The sequence below is a fragment of the Macaca fascicularis genome, chromosome 1 (genome assembly GCF_037993035.2).
Source record: "Macaca fascicularis isolate 582-1 chromosome 1, T2T-MFA8v1.1".
NCBI lineage: Eukaryota > Metazoa > Chordata > Mammalia > Primates > Cercopithecidae > Macaca > Macaca fascicularis.
The window spans coordinates 187,101,578-187,119,949 of record NC_088375.1 but is presented as its reverse complement, the minus strand read 5'-3'; the positions used below and the strand labels follow the sequence as shown (position 1 = coordinate 187,119,949).

The following is an 18,372-nucleotide window of genomic DNA, read 5'->3' as shown; positions in this document are numbered from 1 at the left end:
GCCAATCAGCCCGTGTCACCGATATAATTTTCCACATAAACACAACCTTTGTGCAACATCTACTCTTGTAAATAGATGTAATTCCCAAACCAAATAATGCACTTGGAGGGGAAATGGATATTATGCATGCAAAAAGAAAAGCCGGCGATTTTTACACTTTCCAGGCAACAAAAGATTACCCCTAATTGCGAACGGGGGAGGGGCCGGCGGCGGGGCAGGGAGGTGGCCCGCTGCTGGGAAGCCAGGGAGGCCAGCTTTCAGGCAGATTTTTTTCTCTCTCTGCACATGTGTGAGCACAGACCACCAGGAACTGCTTAACCGGGGACTTGTCCTGTTTAGGCAACTGGGGAGAACGTGGTTGTTGTTGTTGATGTCTTAAAGGAAACGGAGAGTTACTTAATTATAAGGTTTGGTCTCTCTTGCCAGGAGAGACCCCCCCTCCAAACCCTGAACTATACACATCCTGTTGCAGAACGTCCCCCTACATTCCTGGTAGGGAATGGCCTCGCTGGGTTGTGGAGTGTGTGAAACTCCACACACTCCACAACCCTGCTCCACAAATGAGCAGAACATTGAGAAAGACACACCAATGCATTGCAGAGGTGAAAGACACACCTGAAATGCATTGGTGTGTCTTTCTCAATGATCTGCTCATTTAAGTGAATCCCTAAACTAGACGTTGAAAGCAGCAGAAGTTCTCGGGCAGCCAGGGAGTGAGAACGCTGCAGAACCCACTGTATAATCCTGGCCAGGTTCTGGGCACGGGCTGCTCCTTGGGCTCTCTGAATGCTATGGAAATGAAGGCTGGGACACCTCTCCTGAGCCCCTGGCCTCTCCTCCCCACCGGCACAGGAGGGAGAAAGCTCTTTGGGGCCACTGTCACCCCCATCAGAGCCCTGGGCCAAAGGGAGAGAGCAGTCCAGGACAGGGAACGGCAGGATTGCTGAGCTGCTCCCGTGTGGTGCCAGAGGGCCCAGGGGTCGGCATCCCCAGGGACCCCACAGCCAACCCCACCCATGAGAGCTGACAGCAGCCTCTGGATGTACTCCTGTGAATCTGGAAGGGGAGAGAATCACAGACAATGGAATTTCAACAAGGACGATTTCTGTCTTTTGCAAAGACCCTTCTATTAGCAGGTGAGTAATCACATCTTGGCCTCAAGAAGGCCTCATTGTTTCTTATAATGCTTCTGGGTTTTTATTTCATCAAAGTTCAAAACAGTGGGTGAGGCGTTAGAAAGGGAGTATGGGTCTCTATATCGACAGCGAGCAAACATGGGCGAGCAGGAAGGAGCAAGCAGCATGATCCTGGCTCGGGCTCCTTCCCAGGTTCTGTCCCCAGGCCTGGGAGGGGTGGGTGGCCCCTAATACTTCAGCTACAAAAGATTCTCCTTGCTGACCCCCACCCCTCCCCCTGCCCATGGAACTCCGCCTAAGAACCCTCCTCTCTGAGCGTCCATCCGTCCCTGGCTCCCAAAGCCCATCTGAAACTCATTAGCTGCTTGAAATGATTGTCATGGGAGCCCTTGATGGGGAACAAGAAAAGGAGAGGGATACTTTTAAAGGACAGCAATCGGGACCCAAATGCTGGCAGATGTTTGGAAACCTGGCTTTTGAGGAGGGGCCTCCTGGAGGCATGGGGCCAACTCCTCGGCCTGACCCTGGCCGGGCCCCCATCTTCCTTGCCTTTGTCTTCCCAGGCAGCTCCGGGAGCCCTGGCTGGGTAAAGCAGCTGTCTTCAGGTCTCCTTTGCCACTGAGGAAGAATCCACGGCCCTGGGATGTGCTCCAATCTGATTAGGGGGACAGCTGTGGAAGTCCCTTGATTCTTCGTCACTTGCAGCTTAATTCCTGCATTTTGTAGATAAAATGACTTTGTATTTGTAATGATGATATCATAAAATAGGAGACATGTTGGAATCATGATCGCATATAATATTAATGTTTCAGAACTAAGACTTCTTGAGATTTAATCTTCAAAATATAGAACATTGAATTAAAAAAAATTTGTATTGTAGGATCTTACAAACCCAGTATGTTAGAATCTTAGATTGTCGGAATTCTTGAAAAATTGATTTACAAAATCATATAAATGCTTTAGATTTTTAGTAGCATAAAACATTAGAATTCTAGAATGTTAGGATTATGAAATCAGAATTCTAGAATACTAGAATTGTAGAGCATTATAAATATAAAATAATAAATTTATAGAAATACAGAATCATGACCTCTTTCAATCACAGAACTTGAGAATGGTGGAGTATTAAATTAAGGAAACACTGATAGAATCTTAGAATCACAGGATATTAACATCATGGAATGGTAGAATTAGAGAACCATAGTGTCTAGAATTAGAGAATCATAGCAGTTTATAATTACAGACTCACCGGATTATAAACTCTTAGAATCACAGAACCTTCGAATCAGAGAGTATCTGCTAGAGAAGTATCAGATCTATGAGTTACAGAATTTTACAATTATAGGCTTTTAGACATAGCTTTGAAGAATTTCAGAGGCAAAAAGGGATTTAGAGGCCATTTGGCCCTATTCCTTGCTCAGTCCTATTCACACACACACACGCGAAACCTCTCGGTAACCCTGTGCTTATGTCTAGACAACGCAGTCTAATTTTATCATTCCTTACATCCCCTAGAGCCGCCGGCCTCCTTTTCTGTCTCCCCTCTCTGCCTGCCTCTCATCATTACAAATTCCTACCAGCCCCCTATTTTTCAAGGGACAGCTTGCTTTTCGTTTTGCAAATCATCCAGCATCTTAATTCACCATGCCTGTGTCTTGCAGGACAAGGCTATTTCAGTGATTAACATATCAGTGAAATGAAGCCTTAGCTTCATTTGGGATATGGGAGGGAGAGCGGGAGGGACAGGCAGGGGTGTGTGTGTGGCCTCCGTCCTAGAAACAGCATCGAGCAGGCCCACATAGGAACTCATGCTGCCCATTCCCCCTTGGAAGGAGGTGGGAGCCATGATAGTGGCTGAAATCATACAGCCTGGCCTATCTAGGTGAGACGAGATTCGAAACTATAAGCCATTTCATGCTTATTTATTTTATGATCCTTATGGGCTGGGTTTACACAGATGGGACAACATGTGGATTAGATAATTTGCTGGGAATTAACAGCCTCCGATGGTTATCAGTCTTGGGGGTGATTAAAGCTGGGTTGATGAGGATGGTTCAGTGATGAGTTGATGATGTTATCCATGTCCTCATCGGGGTTCAGAGAGATGTGGTGGCTCATCACCCAGTCATAAATCCCCACTGGGAGGATGGTTAGATATCAGCCGGAGATTAACACTTGGGATTTTGTTACGTTTAGGAATAAACCAAAAGCAAAACAAAGTCAGCTTCAGAGTCACCCTGGTAATTTAGAAAATTTTGCCTTCGGAGTGAATTCATCCCAAATCTCTGTAGAAGGACTAGCCAAAGATAAACAATTTAAATATGAAACCTCCTGCTTTTTATTCAGGCACCATAAAGACAGAGTCTGTGCAGTGACCGCCAAAATACGAGGCTATCTTCCTCTAATGATCTTTTCTCCAGCTCAGTTCCCATGCAGAATCTCCCAGCCCCAGGTTCACATAAAGCACCTCATAGGGGAGGGAGCAGCCTGGGTTAGAAATGCTCAGAGATCATGGCAATCTTCCCATAGATGAAGCATTGAAATCAACTGCTTTTGCTGCTTTCACATCTTTTTTTAAAAATTATTTTTATACTTTAAGTTCTGGGATACATGTGTAAAATGTGCAGGTTTGTTACATAGGAATACATGTGCCATGGTGGTTTGCTGCACCCATCAACCCGTCATCTACATTAGGTATTTCTCCTAATGCTATCCCTGCCCTAGCCGCCCCCTCCACCCAACAGGCCCCAGTGTGTGATGTTCCCCTCCCTATCTGGTATTTCTCCTAATTCCACCCCTCCCCTAGCCGCCCCCTCCACCCAACAGGCCCCAGTGTGTGATGTTCCCCTCCCTATCTGTCATCTACATTAGGTATTTCTCCTAATTCTATCCCTCCCCTAGCCACCCCCTCCACCCAACAGGCCCCAGTGTGTGATGTTCCCCTCCCTATGTCCATGTGTTCTCATTGTTCAACTCCCACTTGTGAGTGAGAACATGTGGTCTTTGGTTTTCTGTTCCTGTGTTAGTTTGCTGGGAATGATGGTTTCCAGCTTCATCCATGTCCCTGCAAAGGACATGAACTCATCCTTTTTTATGGCTGCATAGTAATCCATGGTGTATATGTGCCACATTTTCATCATCCAGCCTATCATTGATGGGCATTTGGGTTGGTTCCAAGTCTTAGCTATTGTGAATAGTGCTGCAATAAACATATGTGTACATGTGTCTTTATAGTAGAATGATTTATAATCCTTTGGGTGTATACCCAGTAATGGGATTGCTGGATCAAATGGTATTGCTAGGTCAAATGGTATTTCTGGTTCTAGATCCTTGAGGAATCGCCACCCTGTCTTCCACAGTGGTTGAACTAATTTACACTCCCACTAACAGTGTAAAAAGCGTTCCTATTTCTCCACATCCTCTCCAGCATGTGTTGTTTCCTGACTTTTTAATGATCGCCATCGTAACTGGCATGAGATGGTATCTCACACATCTATCCTTTTTTTTTTTTTTTTTTTTTTTTTTTTTTTTTTTTTTTTCTTAGGAGGAGTTTCGCTCTTGTTGCCCAGCCGGAAGTGCAATGGCGTGATCTTGGCTTACCGCAACCTCCGCCTCCTGGGTTCAAGCGATTCTCCTGACCCAGCCTCCCAAGTAGCTGCGTACAGGCATGTGCCACCATGCCCTGCTAATTTTGTATTTTTAGTAGGGACAGGGTTTCTCTATGTTGGTCAGGCTGGTCTCCAACTCCCAACCTCAAGTGATTCACCTGCCTCGGCCTCACAAAGTGCTGAGATTACAGGCGTGAGCTACTGCGCCCGGCCTGACACATCTATTCTTAATAAACCATTTAGTTTAGAAACTGCAAAGCCACACAGCTAACCAAATTGCAGTGCCCAACTGGTTCTAGGAATACCGTTTCAATGTAGCCAAGATTTTTCCAACACTGAAATGCCTGCCGGAGAGGTAGAGGATAGTCAGGCCAAACCTGCCTGCCATGCTGTGTGCCTTTGGGCGAGTTAGAGCTCCTTTCTGGTCCCCAGCAGGCCCACCCACAAATAGGTAGTTGTATTAAATAATCTAAACGTGGGAGAAAAAATATTAGAAATAGGAAAATTACAATTTAGCTTTTTCCTTTTTGTGAGTTGAATTTCAAATTAGGCGAGTGGTTCTATTTATTTTAGAGGCAGTTCAACCAAGACCTGCTATTTCCATGACTCTAGTTTTTTATTTCAGATGTGAAACAACAAAACCATAACCCCAAACTTCCTAGACTGCTGGTTACAGCCATTGTACACAGTTTTCAGTGGTGTCGCATATTGTTAACACAAACGACAAATGTCATTATCTCCTCAATTCTGAAAGAAGTAAGAAAAGAAACGGGGAGTGCAAATGAGCTAATGGAATAGCACACTAGGTGTCAAGAGGCCTCATTCTATGACTCTGTTTCCCCATCTGTAAAATGGGGAGTGGGTGGAGGCAGGAGAAATCTAGAGGTTGTCTTCCGGCTCCGAAACAAAGTTTGAGTTTCTGAGGCCTCAGCCCTGATGCTAAGTAAGGGTGTTGGGTGTGTTGTGCTCTATTGTATCCATCTGCAGCTCTGCAGGGGCCACCCCTACTGATTCTGGAGATGGGAGGGGTGGGGCTGAGGGAAATGGAGAGTCTTTACAAAGGGCACAATGGTAAATCCCCGATTTCTGGACAAGTCCCTTTCACTGTGAGCCTGAAAGGCCAAGGAGGGGTGGGCAGGGTGAATGGGCGTGGGGGTGGGCGGGTGAGTAGCTCTTGCCACAGCTCCATTGAAAGTTGGTGGACCTGTCAGCAATGAAAGGAAGTGAGTTAAAGAGGCAAGTGAGAGGGCTGTGCTAGGGGCTCAGCAATCCCCTGACACGGACGAGGGTCAGAACTGCAGGCTCGGTCCAGCCCACGTGGACTGCCTGGCAAGGCTGCAGGGCACAACAGGTCCTCCATCAGGGCTTTCTGCCTTCTTGATTTGAATCCCAGTTTTAAACCCGTAACAATATTGTGTGTCCTTTCATGGTGGATTTGGCCGGGATTTATGCCTGACACTCGTGGAACTGCAATTCTCTGGAAAGGCCAAGGCTGGTGGTGAGGTTGGGGAGTGGGGCTGGGGTGATTGCAGGGCTCAGACCAGTCCATTTAGTCAAAATATGTAATCTGGAAAGCTACACACCAACCAGCTCCACATCCACAGCTGACTGTGGCCGACAAACAGCCTGTCAGTTGAGTCCAGCAAGGGGTTGGTTTAGATGAACAACAGGCCAGTCCAATCAAAGCAATCAGTTCAGTTATAAAAATGGTAGGGGGGAGAGGAACAACAGAAAAACAGTAATACCAGCAGTTCCGTTTTTATAAAGTGACCGTGCAACTTCCTTGACTATGTACAGGAAAGCAACCAAGCAGTTCTCCAACACAATTGCTCAGCCTTGTCCCGTCAATCACTTGGCAGCTCTGGAGATAGAAGCATTTAGAAATGATCCTGTGGTCCAGTCTGACCCCCTGTCTCATGCCGTGGAACCTCAGAATTATGACATTGTCAGAATTGGTAGAGAGTGGGGCTTGGGAATCATGCAGCCTCACCCCTCCTCATCCCAGGGGTTACAAAGAGCCCAGGTCGTCCTTACCAAGATGCCACGGCACTTCAGGAGATTCCTCTTCTCTCTTTGAGCTGAATGTCCCTCAGTGGCAGCTGGTTCTTCCTTGTGTCTAACCAGAGTCTCTCTTCCTGCAGGAGCAGCTTGGATGCTCCTCCTTGTGGCCGGTCTCCAGAGGTGAGTGTGCTGGGATCCTGGCCTGGGAGTGGGCTGGTGACCCCTATTCCCTGAGGTAGCAGAGGGTTGGACGGTGGAGGAGAGCCTGGAGGGCTGTTTCTGTGTTTGGTGAATAAACATCAGAGTCCAGTTGCCGGCCTGTCACTCTGCAGCCTTTCAGCGTGTGCGAGGCCAGGTGGGCCGGAGGGAGTTCCCATGGGCGGCACATGAAGAGACCGGGGTCTGCGGGGGGCTGTGGGGGCTGTGGGGACTGTGGGGGCTGCAGGGGCTGGGGCCCAGGCAGGGCCTGCTCTGGATAGCCAGTAGAATCAGCTTTTGCTGGCCATGGAACTTCACACCTTTGAAAGGCTCCAGAGTGGCCCACAGAAAAAACAAACCATTCCTCCCATCCGTGGCAGATCGGCCATCCTTAGGGGCTCCCGGTCATGCACATGGAAACCCTGTAAAAAGGCCCAGTGTTTCCTTTTCCACTCCCTGAAAGGATATGGTCTGAGTCTTGCCACGGCTGCTGGGGTCGGGCAAGAGTGCCTCATCCACACCAGCGAGGCCTGGGGCCCAGCTCCTCTCCCCTGGGACAGCCACCCCAGCCTCTGAGCCTTAGTTTACACATCTGGCAAGCAGGCATTAAAAAGACCCACCTTCGGGTTTTGTGTATGTGTGATGGCAGAATAAGGCATATATGTGTATGAATGTACTTAGCACACAGTAGATGCATGATCAATGTCTTCCTCCTCCTGCTGTCTATGGAACCCAGAACAAGTCGGATTTCCTTTAGAAGCCACAGTTCATTTTCCTGGAAAGTGGGGTGAGCACCTACATGTGTTAGGATGAAATGAGACAAAGGGCTTAGCACAGGGCCTGGTACCAGAAGGTTCTGCTATAGTATAATTTCTTTTTTCTTTCTGTTCCTCCTCCCCTCTGGGTCTCGGGTACATCATCTTATAAATGGGAATGGTAATACTTTCTTGACCTACTAGGTCAAGAATGCGGAGGATAAAAGCAATGCTACCAGCACTTGATGAGCTTCATTATGCTGCAGAACCATAGGACAGACTAGATCTCAAAACACTGACAGCAAGAAGAAAGATTACAAGGCTTAGAGAGTCCTAGGAGTATTATGACAAGACTTAGATGAGGACATGGCTCTTGTCTCATCGAGTGATGGTTCAGGCAGGGATGTTGGGAATCTTAAGGAGAAAGAAGAGTCCTTGCTTCTTGTTGGTACCAGGGAGGGCTTGCTGGAGGCATGGTTTGTCCAAAGCTACGGAGCTCTGTCTTTTCGTGGGTCTAGTTTGTTGCAAATGCTTGAGGCCCAGGCTGCTGCTGGCTCCCAGCAAGTTGGGAGATGTCCCCAGAAGTGTCCATGGTCTCTTGCCTGGGCTCTTCAGAGCTGCAAAGAGACAAACTAGGACCAAGGGGGTTAGGAGGAGCAAAAGTAAGTTAAGAGCAGATCCCAGTGTGAGCTCTCCAGCCACGGAGCTGGCTGTCTCCAGGGGCAGTGAGCTCCCCGACACAGCAGGTGCCCAGCAGAGGCTGAAGGACGCTGTGACAGGTACAGAGGAGAGACTGTGGCAGTGGGTGAGGGGTAGGGTAGGCTTGGAGTCAGGTACCCTGGGCTCCTGTCTGAGCTTTGCAATTTACCCCTGTGACCTTGGATTAGTCTCCTACCTTTGCAAAGTTTGTTTCCTTATATGTAAATTACCTGTAATTCCTACTTCCAAGAGTCGTTTTGGAGATTAAATGAGATAATGCACATGAAGTATTTAGTACAGTGTCAGAAAGTTGGGGGCTCTCCCTGTCACAGCTTAGATTCTAAGATCTTACAGGCTGACATTTGTAGGGGAAGGTTAAGATCCTATTCTTTGAGGATTTTGAAATTACAGGAGATTGAATCCACTTATTTAACAGGTACTTACTTAAAGCTTATCCTATGCTGAATACTTTTCTATGGGCTTTATAAATATTCATTCAGTCTTAACAACACTATGAGCTAGGTACTATTCTTACCCCCAATTAATAGATAAATAAACTGAGGCAGAGAGAAGGTTAAGTAACTTGCCCATAGTCACACAGCTAAGGAAGTGATAGAGCTGAGATTGAAGTCTGGTTCCAGAGTCTATGCACAGAAGATTCTAAAACCATGAGACTTCAAAACCATTCAATATTCCTAAGGTTACAGAGAATTTGAGATTATGGGACTTATATTAATAATCACAAATGTCCAGGATGAAACAGTTCTAGGGCATACTTTTCTGCAAAGGACCAGGTTGTAAATATTTTCCTTTGCTTGGCAGGCCATAAGGTCTCTGTCACATTACTCAGCTCTGCTGTTGTAACCATATCTAAACAAATGGGTTCCAATAAAACTTTATTTACAAAAGCAGGTGGCAGGTGGATTTGGCCCTTGTGTTATAGCTTGCTGATCCCTGTTCTTGATGCATCGTCTGCTCTGCTGAGTACCTTGGTGGGGGCTCCCTTCAGGACTGAGCCCCAGAGGAGCCCAGCTGTGCCCCTCATTTGGAGATGCAGAGGGGTCTGCGGGGGCCAGGCTGGCTCCCAGGGTGCGGGTGCCTCTGAGTGTGGCTCTCCCTTTCTGTCCTAGAGAGGCTGTTGAAAAGGCTCCTCTCTCCAGCAGTGGCGCCTCATTACTCATGGCTGGAAAACAATGTTAATTTCCCCCAAGCGGGAAGCAGCTGCACTTGTGAGCCTGGGCTCATTTTGCTGCATGAATATTTATGGCATGTCCCCTAATTAAGCTCAGAAATAAAATTTATCCTGCTAACAGGGTCCATAGAAGACTGGAAGGCCGTGTCAGGAACCAGCCTCTTATGCCTGTGAAGTAGGGTTGTCAATGAAACATTTGTTTCCAGAACCACTTGGCCACGGATAGTGTCCACAGGAGCATTTCCCGGAAGGTCAAGCACCCTTGGTGTAGTCACATGCTTGTGCGAGGGAACACCTACGCCACCTTGCTGAGCAGTGATGGATGGCTCTTGTCCCAAGCCTGCATGTGGTGACACAGAGGTGACTCCAGGCCAGAGCCCTTAGCAATACGTCTTTTCTTTTAGCCAGTGTGACTCAGGTATTTTCTGATTGGGCGCCAAAGGCCACTCCAGTATAAACAGCCCAGAGAGAAAGCACCCTGGAGTGGGAACCAGGAGAAACGGGTTTGAGTTGCTCCCCTGACACTGATTCTGGTTGACCTGGGGCCAGCCTACCTGCTCTCCCAGCCACAGGCCCCCATTTTGTTAAAATGATGGCAGACTATCAACACCATGTAGTTACTGGGAATCATGGGAGACAAGGAAGATAAAGTCTTTTGGGGAATGATTCTCACCATGATTTGGAATTTTCTTTACCTCCAGGCCCTCCCTCCCTTAAATCCCTGGAACCAAGGAAAGCCTAGGCCTAGGCCAGTAACCTTGAGGGTTTCCGGAAACCATAAATCTTGGCCTTTCCTTGAGGGGTCCTATCTCCAGAGAACTGCCTGGGCCCTCATATCCTCTTCCACAAAGCCAATAAACCAAGCAAACACCATAAAGCTCCTCACCCCACCTGAGCGTTCCCCCACGGTCAGAGTCGGACCTGGTCAAGAGTCATGAGTTTCAGAACATGGCTATAAAATTGCATGTGGCTCCTCCCCCTTTCCTTTCCAGAATGGAACTTACCTTTGCTTTCTCTCTTCTGTCCTCTTTTCGATAAGTTTCCTCTTTAATTTCTTTCCAGCACTTGAGAGATCCCATCTTGTGTTCCCAGCCCCACCTCCCAGTTGCTGGTGGGGGCTTGGGGAGGAGGATGCTTTCCTAAGGCAGGTCCGGGGGTGTAATCAACTGGGGACCTTGGCAACTGGCACACCTTGTAAATTCAAAAGTCAACAAGATGTGGAAGCAAAGGAGACCCTGGAGCTGGAGAGGAGGAAGTGGGGAGGTGAGGGTGGGCCTTATCTTGTGAAGTCGGTCAGGGGTGGCTTCTGTGCCCTCTGCCTCTCCTAGCGGGGCCTGCCCCACCCCCTGGAGCCTGGAACTTCCTGCTCTCATGCTTCGCCTTCACATCCTGAGCTCAGAATTGTTCACAGCTACAGCCTGGACCCTGGAAGGGGCCCTAGAGGCTTTCTCTCCCACACCCTCTCGCTACAGATAGGGAGGCTGAAAAAACTGGGAGGGCCTTGCCCTAGGTCAGTGTCAGGGCAGGTAGAGTGGAAATAACACTGGGCTGGGGCCAGGAGACCTGGTCTCTGGTTATTGCCTGGGCTGAGTCCAGACCTCGGTTGCAGACTGTAGCCTTACCTCTAACCCCTAGGTTACCATGAGATGGGAGGAAAGACCACAGCTTCTTAGGGCCCATCTCAACTGCAGAACCACAGGAACCACTTACCTGACACTGATTCTGGTTGACCTGGGGCCGGCCTGCCTGCTGTCCCAGCCTCAGGCCCCCATTTCGTTAAAATGATGGCAGACCATCAACACCATGTAGTTACTGGGAATCATGGGAGATGAAGGAAGATAAAGTCTGTTTACATTTGGGGCACACTCTTCACTGAAAAAGGACGCCATGATCTTACCAATTTGGAAGTTTGGTGCAGTGGGCTCATTAGAGCACTGTAGCAGAGGTGTGACATTTACAAAAGTCACTTAACCTCTCTGGACTTGAGTTTCCTCATCTGTAAAATGGGGATAATAATCCACCACCCGCCCCAGCCAACTATCCCCTCAGCTTCTGATGAGGGTCAAAGGAGATACTGATTTAGTGTTTTGTTAACTGAATGTGTTTACATGTGAAGGAATAAATATTAAAATTATACCTATTGTTTTGTTATTATTTGGTGTTTACTCTCCTTCCCGGCTAGCCAGAAGGAGCTGGTGTTTTTTGAAGACCTAGGCCCAGGAGCAAATTTTGCCTGGTCAAAGAGGCCAAGAGTGGGCCCAGGATCTCTGCCAGGGCCTGCCAGGGCACAGAAGATTTGGGGAGGGGAGCTGCAGCATTAGAGGGCTGAGACCCCTTTATCCTTGATTAGGTCCAAAGCTGTTGGGTGGAACTGTGGCACCTGTAGAGTTAACCGCGTCCACGGTGTGTCAATGCGCTAAGACAGGCTCAACGAGAGCTCCAGGGGCCTACACTTAAACACGCACCTTTCTGTTTCCACAGCTCATGTAGTTTGGGGAGGAAAATTTAATCCATGTACTTTTAGTTCATTTGCGTTAAAGTCATCACAAAGCTTTGTCCGAGCCATTTTGGGCTTGTGTGGCCTGTTGGGGAATCTTCACTATCTTTCGAAGGCCTTTTCCTCCTCTTTAGGCAAACAGGAAATCATACTCTGCCCAGCAGCAACCAACCTGAAACCTTCAGTGCTGCCTGCCTCACCTGCCTTCTCACACCTGGAAATGACAGGCCCAGATCAAGTTCCCCTGGAGCCCCGCAAACTCTCATGCCTAGTAATTAAATGCCTCCATGACTTGCCCCAAGCTATCTTGATAGCAGTTGTCCCCTAACCACCAGGCAGGGTGAGGTTCATGGAAACCTCTGTTCCTGCCATTCCCTCTCCCCTAGCTACATTTCCTCCTCCCTGTTCCTGACATTTTGCCCATTCTCTGAGGCCCAGCTGCGGCTCAGCCTCAGCCTTCCCTTGATCATCCTTATGCAAGCAGTTGCATAAGCAGTCGCCGGCTCAGGATTCGGTACTAAGTGTCATCAGTAAATGTTTATTGGATGGATGAAGGGAATGGTGGATGACAGGGGCTGGGATAATTTATCCTACATTTTCTTCCTTCTCCCTCTTCTCCTGAAATATGTCTGGCCCAGGTTTTGGTACCCACGGAGGTTTGAGGAATGTCTAAAGAATGAATGCATGTGCAGTGAATGGATGGCTGCAGAAATCCATTTATAGAGCACATGCTATGGGCTCTGCATGGGGCCAGATGCTGGTATCACAGCTGTGAAGAAGACATGCTTCCTGCCCTCATCCTTCACATTGTAGCTGAGAAGTCAGGCAGACACCAGGAGTTGCACAATCTGTTATGTATTTAGTTACTCTTGTGATAAATGTGAGGAGGGAGGAAAATGAATATGTGTATGAGTGAAGAAAGGAGTAAACAAATAGGATGAGGGAGGAAATGAATATGTACATGAATAAATGAATACTGGGGAGAATAAGTAAAGGAATGATGGATGAAGATGAATTCATTGTGAAGGAAAAGATCCCAAGCTGTGTGACACAGTATTTGTGGACACAAGGCCTAGAGGCCAGTGTGGCCTGAAGTCAGCCCCTCTCTTGCTTCCCAGGGGGCAGGAGCAGCAGGTGGGTGGGGAGAGGTAAGGCCCTCTGCATCCTGAGGTCGGCACCACTGCTACCATCTTAGCATCTCCCAAACTTTAGTCTCAGAAAGGGTGGGTGTTTGTGACTTTAACCTGGAGAATCTCAGGGCCTGCAGGGTCGGATTTTTTTGTTTTTTGAGGCAGTCTCACTCTGTTGCCCAGGCTAGAGTGCAGTGGCATAATCTCGGCTCACTGCAACCTCTGCCTCCTGGGGTTCAAGCAATTCTCCTGCTTCAGCCTCCTGAGTGGCTGGGACTACAGATGCATGCCACCATGCCTGGCAAATTTTTTTTTTTTTTTTTTTTTGAGACGGAGTCTCGCTCTGTCACCAGGCTGGAGTGCAGTGGTACCATCTCAGCTCACTGCAACCTCCGCCTCCTGGGTTCAAGTGATTCTCTTGCCTCAGCCTCTTAAATAGCTGGGATTACAGGCATGCGCCACCGCACCCCACTAATTTTTGTATTTTTAGTAGAGATGAGGTTTCACCATTTTGGCCAGGCAGGTCTTGAACTCAGGTGATCCACCCATCTTGGCCTCCCAAAGTGCTGGAATTACAGGAGTGAGCCGCCGCACCTGGCCACGGGTTCTGAGTTGTGTTCTGCACATGGCATAATCCTCAAAGCTTTCACAATCACATCTATTCCACACGTATCCTCCACTGGGAGAAATCAGCTGGAGAAGGGCCTGCCCAAAGTCCCAGCACCAGAGTCCTGACCTCCAGGAGCCTGAGACAGACAAGGCCCATTTTGACCCAGCTCCTTTCGTACCCCTCTGAGTTCTCCTAATCCTCTCCCTTTGCGCCCCCTCCAACCCCACAGGCCCTACCCTCTCCTGGCACATTCTGGACACGCTCCTGCCTTGGAGCCTTGGTGCTCCTAATTCCCTTTGCCTGGGATGCTTCCCCTAGACGTCTGCGGGGCTCACTCTTGCTTCTTTCTAGTCTTCTTTCAGAAGTTACCCTGTTAGCGAGGCCCTCTGTGGCTACTGTATCCATAATTTTGTCACTGACCCTATCCTTTGATATCCCATTCCCTTGCTTTGATGTTTCTTTATAGCACTTATCCTTATCTAACACTGTATCTTTTTCTGATTAGTTTATGATCTGTTTCTCCCACTAGGATGTAAACTCCAGGAGGGCAGAGATTTCGTATTGCTTTGTTCACTACTGTATTCCAGCAGCTGGAATCCAGCCTGACACACAGTGGTTGCGCATTACATACGCACTGAATGAACAAATGAAGCAAACTCTCAAACCCAGCCTCTCCTCTCCATCCGAAAGCCACACTCGCTGTCTTTCCTTGCTGGGATCCTGGGTGGGGAGAGGTAAGGCCCTCTGCATCCTGAGGTCAGGCCCTCTGCATCCTGAGGTGGGCACCACTGCTACCATCTTAGCATCTCCCAGACTTTAGTCTCAGAAAGGGTGGGTGTTTGTGACTTTAACCTGGAGAATCTCAGGGCCTGCAGGGTCAGATTTTTTTGTTTTTTGAGACGGTCTCACTCAGTTGCCCAGGCTAGAGTGCAGTGGCGTAATCTCGGCTCACTGCAACCTCCGCCTCCTGGGTTCAAGCAATTCTCCTGCTTCAGCCTCCTGAGTGGCTGGGACTACAGATGCATGCCACCATGCCTGGCTAATTTTTTTAAAATTTTAATTTAATAAGGTAAGAACCTGATTCTCAGCCTCCTCCCTGACCCCCAGCCTCCTCCCTGACCCCCAGCCTCCTCCCTGACTCCCAGCCTCCTCCCTGACCCCCAGCCTCCTCCCTGACACTTGGCCTCCTCCCTGACCCCCGGCCTCCTCCCTGACCCCCAGTCTCCTCCCTGACACTTGGCCTCCTCCCTGACCCCCAGCCTCCTCCCTGACCCTCAACCTCCTCCCTGACCCTCAACCTCCTCCCTGACCCCCAGCCTCCTCCCTGACCCCCGGCCTCCTCCCTGACACTTGGCCTCCTCCCTGACCCCCAGACTCCTCCCTGACCCCCAGCCTCCTCCCTGACCCCCGGCCTCCTCCCTGACTCTTGGCCTCCTCCCCTACCCCCAGCCTCCTCCCTGACCCTCAACCTCCTCCCTGACCCCCAGCCTCCTCCCTGACCCCCAGCCTCCTCCCTAACTCTTAACCTCCTCCCTGACCCCCAGCCTCCTCCCTGACCCCCAGCCTCTCCCTGACCCTCAACCTCCTCCCTGACCCCCAGCCTCCTCCCTGACCCCCAGCCTCCTCCCTGACACTTGGCCTCCTCCCTGACCCCCGGCCTCCTCCCTGACCCCCAGCCTCCTCCCTGACACTTGGCCTCCTCCCTGACCCCCAGCCTCCTCCCTGACACTTGGCCTCCTCCCTGACCCCCGGCCTCCTCCCTGACACTTGGCCTCCTCCCTGACCCCCGGCCTCCTCCCTGACTCCCAGTCTCCTCCCTGACACTTGGCCTCCTCCCCTACTCCACAATCTCTTCTTTGGCTCACAGCGGTCTTTCCTCTATGGTAAATTTGACCGTATTGTTTGACTACTGGAAATTCCTTACTGTGCTCCCTTTCCTTTCTCTTGACTCTATTTCTCCTGATCCTGTAAAATACAGATCTAAAATAACACACGTGCAGTGTCTGACCCACAACACGCACTCGTAAGTGGTAGTTCTCGCCACCCCTGATGACAGGGCCCCCGGACGGAAGGTGCAATGAGGAGGGGAGGCTATGCGAGGGTGTGCTGTGTGCAGACGGCATGGGCAAGCAGCTGGGGGTGCCGTGGTGTAGAGTGAATGGACAGGGCGTGCTCAGGCCCTGCACACCAATTTTAGTAGGAGAATCCTGGGACGCCAGGTGAGAGGATTGGTTGGGATCAGATCCCAGAAAGTATTGACTGTAAAAGTGAGAGCTCTGCCCCATTCTGCAGGCAATGGGAAACCTCTGTGAGCTCCTTCAACAAAATTCAACATGTTGCCAAGCACTGATTGTGAGGAAGTGCTATAATGGGCACTGTCATGGGCGGGCTTCAATAGTATCCTATACCAATCCACAGACATCTGTATTACTGTCCCCATTCTACATATGGGGAAACTAAAACACAGAAAGGTCGAATAATTTTCCCCAGGTAACCTTGGGAACCTAATACAGTGGGGGAATTGAGCCCAGGCCTAGGCGACCCTAAATCTTTGTATCTTTTCACCATCCAGAGGCCTACTGCTCACCAGTTGTGTGGATGAACAAACCTGAACAGCACCAGCCTGGAGGCTGGTGATATCTACCCCCACAGTGCTTCCTCCTTGGTTCCCCAAGCAAGCTCCATAGCTCCAAGACTTCACTCAGCCTTTTGTGAAGTTGGAAGTCAAGAGAAAATTCACAGAACTTTGGAAAATACGTTTTCTTTTAAGGAAGAATTTTTTGTTTTCATTTCAACAGCCCTGGCTGGTGATGAGGGGTGAAGCGAGGTGCCCTGTTTTCCATCCTAACACCTATTTCCAGGTGGGGGCAGGGAGGGCTCCAACCTGCAATGTTATTTCAAAACCTTTCCGGGCCTTGCAACTCCATTTCCAGGCCACATGCTACGAAGCACAGCACGATTTCCCATTACGTGCTGTTGCCCTTTCTGGTCTGAGCACCTTTCAAAGTGGGAAGACCCAGCCTGCTCCAACACCCTCCCTCCTGTCCCCATAAATTAAGTCTCACTGCCTGATGTGAGGCTTAAATAAATAGCCTTGCCCGGCACCCGATGGCCACACTCCTGATAGATGGGCTTGCCAAGAGCAGCAAACTCAGCTCGCTCCTCCCGGCCCCTCCACAGAGAGAAGATGAAACTGGTGTTTTGCAAATGCTTCCTGCCTGCTTTCTGCCAGCCAAGGCACATTCCAACAAGGAGCAGGCCAGCAAAGTCTTGTCATCTGACAGGGTGAGGACAGAGATGGATGATGCGCTGTTTGCCAGAGAAGGCCACGTTCAGACACTCCCAGATAGCCAGCTGCCACTTTATTAACAGCAAAGATCCCCATCTGAACGAGGCTGGAAAAGAAAATATTTATGCTTGCCTGTCAGGAGGACCTTCATTTTTCTTCTGGGGAGCCAGCCAGGGTGCTAGTCCAGGGATGGAGGAGTGTGACGTGCCCATAGGGTTGCCCCAGGCCCTTCTACAGCCCAGGGTTGATGGAGAGTCCAAAATATTCCCAGGGCAGCTCTGGATGGGGTTGGCAGGTTTCAGAGGAGCTGGACATAGGGAGTTCAGGGCCTGAGAAACCGGAACACACCCTGGCACCTGATAACTGTCAACGAGAGGACCTGGCTGTGGGAGTCGGTGCTACAGTTAGAAATCAGGGGCAAATGGGCCATTAAATGATCTCATTATTAATTAAAAACACATAGCAGCATGCATCTGATAAGAAACTTTGTACTAAGAATAAAATAATTTTGTATTGGCAGAAAATATCAATACTGGAGCAGAGCTTGTCATTTAAGCTGGGCATATATTAAAATCAGTTTATATTATTACTCTTCTCATGGTCATTATTTTGAACAAAAGTTGAAAGCCAGTTCTTTAATGGTTTCAGAGATGCCTGTGAATCTGCACTTGGGAAGACCTTGCCACACTCTGGGAGACAGCTGTACCCAATTATAGTAAGTGAGTCATAAGGTGCTAGGCCGAACAAGTCCTGTGCCCTAGGGAATGCAGGCTTCGGCCTCACAAGAGTGCCAGGATTGTTCTCTTAGACCCTACTGAGGTTCCTGTCCCCCAGCTCTGAATGCTGGATTATTTATGATCCCGACAGAGCATGCACGTTGCAGTCGGCAGACCTGAGTTCAAATTCCAGCTCTACCACTTCGCAGCTGTGCAACCAACCCTGAGCACCTTTCATTTTAGCCTCCTGTTTTATAAAATAGAGGTAATAAATGTCTCCCTCTTGGGGATATCCTGAGAATAAAGTGAGAGGAAGCCTGTGAAATGCTCACCGCGGTAAGAGTTGCATACATAAGAGTCAGCAGTAATGGGAGCAGTACGCACACATTCCGGTATGTCTCTAGGAGTGTAGCAATAATATTTATTGATGGGTGAGTGAATATGTGCAAATGTGCGCAAGCATCATTCCTAGTGCATATCTGTTTTAGTCTGCTCAGGCTGCTATGACAAAATACTACAGACTGGGTGGCTTAAACCACAG

The 18,372-nt window shown here is 49.2% G+C and overlaps 1 long non-coding RNA gene across 2 annotated transcripts; it reads left to right on the top strand.

Annotated features, from left to right (window-relative positions):
• The first annotated feature begins 681 nt into the window (after positions 1-681).
• On the top strand, positions 682-17,701 carry LOC123568736 (uncharacterized). Of its 2 annotated transcripts, none has more exons than XR_006692222.3 (3): positions 682-1,136; positions 6,886-6,925; positions 16,399-17,701. It is a non-coding gene; the product is annotated as an uncharacterized lncRNA (long non-coding RNA). The 2 variants fall into 2 exon arrangements; XR_012420451.1 differs by lacking the exon at positions 682-1,136 and adding an exon at positions 14,356-14,560 and having other exon boundaries at positions 6,859-6,925; positions 16,399-16,709.
• Positions 17,702-18,372: the final 671 nt, after the last annotated feature.